Source organism: Oryctolagus cuniculus, chromosome 7 (genome assembly GCF_051225735.1).
Source record: "Oryctolagus cuniculus isolate XC-2025 breed Fujian yellow rabbit chromosome 7, ASM5122573v1, whole genome shotgun sequence".
Taxonomy (NCBI): Eukaryota; Metazoa; Chordata; class Mammalia; order Lagomorpha; family Leporidae; genus Oryctolagus; species Oryctolagus cuniculus.
Window position 1 is genome coordinate 15,843,441 of NC_142873.1, and position 5,412 is coordinate 15,848,852.

General features: G+C 41.0%; 1 pseudogene; it reads right to left on the bottom strand.

Moving 5' to 3' along the window:
• Nucleotides 1-1,049: 1,049 nt before the first annotated feature.
• Nucleotides 1,050-4,151, bottom strand: LOC138850485 (zinc finger RNA-binding protein pseudogene; annotated as a pseudogene).
• Nucleotides 4,152-5,412: the final 1,261 nt, after the last annotated feature.

Genomic DNA, 5,412 nt, shown 5'->3' on the forward strand with positions numbered 1-5,412 from the left:
ATTCAACTGTGTCATGTTGTATTTGTTGCTAGAGTAATCTCACACATACACATAAGGAACTGTCACCATAATTAAGGGCTAGCTACTGTTGTTAGTTGCACAATGATAAAGTTATTTTGAAAATATTGGTTAGCCCACTTATATGTGAAAAATGCCCTTTCCACTTATACAGAAGAAAAAAAATATTCAGAAAGTTACTTTTGGCCTTGCTATGTCAAAAAGTCAACTGTACAAAGATCTAAGTTAAACTAAAATTATAATTTTAAAAGTCTATTAAAAACAAAAATGTCATGCATTTTATTATCAGTTATGTAGAGGCTTTAAAACTGTTCCAAGACCATATAATATATATTAGCTTTTATACTGCTAATGCACAACTAACAGCAAACTTGATTAGAATAACAGAAATCTTTCTTAATTACACCTTTATATATCACACTAGAGAGACAAATGCCACAAGGTCTGCAGAACCATTCAGTTCTAAGCACTCAAATGGAAGAATAACTTTATGTGTTGTAGTCCTTCACATATAGAATAACAAAAGGAAAAAAATTCTGCAGTCTCACGTTACAAAAAAACGTACTGCTGTAAAATGTAAAGAAGGGGTAACAGGATATCTTCTATAACACAAAATAACACACCTAGTGTCAAAAAGCAAACAAAACTTCTAAATAAAAATATCAAAATACACAGAGCAACTGAAGCACAAATCCTGCATTAAATACAGTAAAGATTGAGTAAGACAATGCACTAGTTAATAAAAGACACAAAAATAGGGAGACCTAGGGCAACCAGTAAATAAAACCAAAATAATGGGAAAACAACCTGAACCACTGTTTACCCTAGTTGGAGTACAATATTTATTGGTGTCTTTCCATTCATATAATACCTAACACTGTACATTAAGTTTTTAATGTCACAGAAAAACTTGGTTCTCCCATGAAATTCTTTAATTTCTTGATGAATTTTTCAAAGTAGACATTATTATGAATGAAAAACAGCCAACAAATTGGCACCTCTATTTAACGATGAAGAATTACAGAAACTTTTTAAAAGTTATCATAATCTTTTTTATCTTTTCTCCCCTCAGCTTCAAATCCATCAACTCCATCACTACCCCTTCTTTGCTTTCTGTTGTTGTGGATGTTAAAACGTTGGCTCATTTCTGGTAATGGATCCATGCCTAACACTTTGTGTATTTGGCGGAATACAAGGAGTCCCAAAGCAAACTGTGCACTGGATGTAATGTCTTCACGCTGCTGGTCAGTCACTGTTGCCAAGGTGTCAAATGGATCCTTTTCACAAGGATCCAGAAGTCCAGGGGTACCTTTAAGAATAATCCCGGAAGAAATACACTCAAAAACTCTTCTCAGTGCATCTCCAGGGCTCTGGGGACTAGAAGCACTACTGATTGCCTTCTCTGCTAATAACTCCATAGCCCAGCTTGGAAAATCAGACCAAGCTGGAACTCATTGACAGAGGTCTCGGAGAATACGTATGATTATCACACAGGACTGCAGACCATTAGCTCTAGCCTGGAACCACTTAGCTTGGCATAGAGCAGCCAGAGCGTCAAGGCATTTTTTCCTGTCCAAGACATCCGGTGGATCTTTCACCATACCCGAGGTTACATTTCCTTCCCTCATGTTCTCTTCTTGAATAATTGGAGATGTCAAGGTGATAGTGACTTGCATTTTGGGTTCCACACAGGAATTCAAAATTATTGCCACTTCAGATACAGCCCATTTTATATCGTACTTCTCAGGACTTATAACAGCAAGCTGTTTGGGGAGGTTTCCTGCAATTCGGCTTAATAATGTCTTTGAAGGATTTTCTGAGCAAAGCAAAACAAGGCTGACATTTCTATCTCCTTGGAGAAGTAATCCTTTTGCCAATACTCCCACTTGCAAAACTCCTTTCAAAGCTCTGTCTTTCCCTCCCTCTTTCTTATCATCTCCCTCCTTGTTCTTGCTCTTTTCATGTTCAGACAAACTGTCTGAAACAAGTTCTAAAGCACGTTCAGTGATAAAAACAATGTTTTGAACTGCCTGTAACTCCTCTTCAGTTGCATAAATGGTTGCATGCTTTGTCATCACATAATGGTCATCAGATGAGTCAGGACGATGCAAAGGTGCAGGCCCCTGTGGTTGAGGTGGCATGCCTGGTTGCACTCCCAGAGGCCTAAGGGGCCTGGAGGACCATGTGGATAGCCTCCATCAGGCATCCAGTGGTGATCCTCCCAATGGTGTTGTCTTCCTCCATTCTTCTCCAGGGCACGTCCTCTTCATTACGTCTCATTTCCATCCTCCAGTGCTCCTCCTCTTCTCGTCTTTGCCAATACTCCTCCTTCTGCATTTGCTTTCTCATTTTCTCTTTTTGAATGTTCTCGAATACTGGACTTCTACTTGCAAATCTGGATTTATTTTTTTTTTATTTTGAAGTCTGTGTCTTTGTCCTTTTAAAGGCATCTCCTTAGTATTGGGGTCGTTAAAATTGCACTCGCATCATTTACAATGGAACCTAATTACTTTTCCTTCATCATTTTGTACCTCCTCCACATGATCGTGGCCCACTGGCTGGACGTCACTCTGTAAAGCTGCAAGATATGCAGGTGTGACCGGCTCTGACACCGTGTCTGACTTTACTTCTGGAATGTGCTCAGAAGAAGTGACAGGAACATTTTTAACACATTCCGTTCCTTTTAAGTCTTCTGCTTTGTTTCCTGTTGACTGCAGTTTATTACCACCAACAAAGTTTATTTTGGGTGTACATGTTTTCTTGGCAGCCTCGTATTTGTAGGCACCGCTGATACTTTAGTGCTGGATGTGCTGTTAAGAGATGTGTTTCCTGTAGTAGTAAGACCTTTCACTGAAGAAGTTGCCATCGATGAAGCATTCACAGGGCAATTGTTTGCTGCAGTACTTGAAGGAGAGGCAGTCGGTTTTGAAGCAGATACAGCTGTTGAAGAAGTAGCTTGGCTAACAGCGTTTGGCTCTGTTGATGGAATTGGTTTACCCAGTTTTGTATGTAATTTAACCACTTTCTGATGCTTAGCACCACAGATGTGGGCAGCATATGCATCTGCTCCTGTACAGGACACATCGCAGAGCTCACAACGCAGCTGGTTGAGTCCCACGAGCAGAGTTATCGCTGCTGCTGGTATTTTGTGAGGCTTTCAATGCGGCTTCTTTTTTTATGTTTCTGTCCTTCTAAATGGTCTTTGTAAGTCTGTGGTCCAGCACAGCTGATCGTACACACATCACAGCAGTGAATCTGGGGTGGTTTCGGGGCTGTTTGGTTTCAGCTGTTCATTTTGGAATGGTGCTTTTTTAGTAAAGTGGTCCCTGTCCAGGCAGCTGCTGCAGCTTCTGTTGCTGCTGCTGCTGTGGGCAGCAGGAAGATGCGGCTGAGCACACTGCTGCTTCATAACCTGAGTGAGATGTGCAGAGTGAGTAACTGCCCTGCTGCTGTAAGTAGCACTCTGAGTGTAGGGCCGCACCACGGTGGCTGCAGCTGCTACTGGCTGTACGTGGAGGACACAGGACAAGTGGAGAAAGTAGTGGTAGCCGGACTCGGTGTGGCTGGTTTTATGGCTGTCACTGTCGAGTTTGCTGGGCTTCAGTATACGGAGTTGCACCTTGGCTATAACCTGCTTTGGGAGCCGTCTGATGGTAGGTTTCAGCAACAGCAGGCTGAGGCCGGGCAGCAGCAGCGAGGGCAGCGGCAGTTGCTGGTGGTTGTTGGTAGTACTGCTGACTGTCGTAAGCTGCAGCAGGAGCTGTGGGTCTTACCTAGGAGTAGGAGTCCTGGGAATTTTGTGTAGGAGCTGGGGGAGGTGGTGCTGGTGCCTCTCGTTGCCTCTGGGTATAACCACAGTCGGTTGCTGTGTGTGCAGCGGGGTAGCCTCCATAGGCGGCAGCTGTTGCTGCAGCGGCCACAGCTACTGGAGCAGGCCTGGCAACTGCAACTGTGCATAGGCAGCAGTAACCGTGTGAGCAGCTACTGGAGCCTGATGGACAGTGCAGCTAGAACTGCAGTTGGATGAGAACAGGCCACACCCGAAGCTGACTGTTGGCTACACTGGGCTGCAACCCCCGCCGCCGCCCCGCTGTGGGTGAATCCAAAGTAGTTGCCGTCGCCATTTTGGCGTCTTCCCCAGCAGGCCAGCACAGAGGAGGAAGCACTACAGGGCGTGTGGGAACCCTGGGCCTGGGCTGCTGCTGCTGCACTCCGAGCTCTCACCCGCGGCCTCCCTCCTGTGAGTAATATGCTTTGTGTAATACCAATATGGTGACGTTACTTTCAGTGTATACCCTGACTAAAGGGACCGACTGCTATTGGTTTGGCTGGAATTTACCACTGTTCCAGCCTGGTAAACTGTTAAAACTGATCACCCTAGAAAGTAGATAATTTTACATACATGTAACGTTAGTATTGTAACATTTCCAAAAAGAATTTCATATTTTGCCGTGCAGAGTGGTATATAGGTAATGCTATTTAATTTTTGTTTTAATTTGCACTTCATTGTTGACAACTATGACTGATTTTTGTTGAATGTGTGTTAGTCTTTTAGGTTTCTTACTCTATGAATTATTTGTTCCCCTTTTTCTGATAGATTGTTTATTCTTCCCTGTGATTTCTTAAGATTTTTAGATTCCAAAATTAAATAATTGAAATTATCTTATGTTAGTCTATGTCTTGTCTTTTACATGTATTTTGTTTTGCACAATTTAATTTTCACACAAATATTCAGTTAAAGTCTTATGCTTTGTCTTTTAGTCATTTGTATATACTAGAGTAATAACATTTGTGCAAATATTTTCCTGTTAATTTGAAGATTTACCTTTGATGTTTCAATCTTTGGTATACCTAGAACTGTGTGCAGTTAGTTTTACTTCTTGTCATATAAATGGCAAATTATTCCAACAGTGTGGTGAGGATCTAAGAGTCATTGATTTATATCATATTTATGCACCGAATCTAATTTTTATATATTTCTTACTTCAGTTTATGGATTCTGGCTTCTGGTCATATAGTCTATGTTTGATCTCTATTCCTAACACTCCAGTAATTTCTCTTAGTTATTATGATTTTTAATTAGGCATAATATATGGTAGAATATGTGATTTCACATTGTTCATTTTTAATACTATTCTTGGTATTTGAGCAAAACCAATTGAATATATTGGGTTATGTAGAAATAATTTCTATCCTAATAATTCAATGAATTGAGGGTTCACTGTATATATGGGTTCATGATGACAGGGCATTTCACCATTTTCTTAAGAGGATTATTCATATTTGCAAAATATTCTGTTAAAATATATTTAAAGAAAGACATCCCTCTGGGGATACCAAAAGGACACAGTGGTTTTCTTTGACAGTTTATGAAATGCTCAGAAAAGAAGTTTT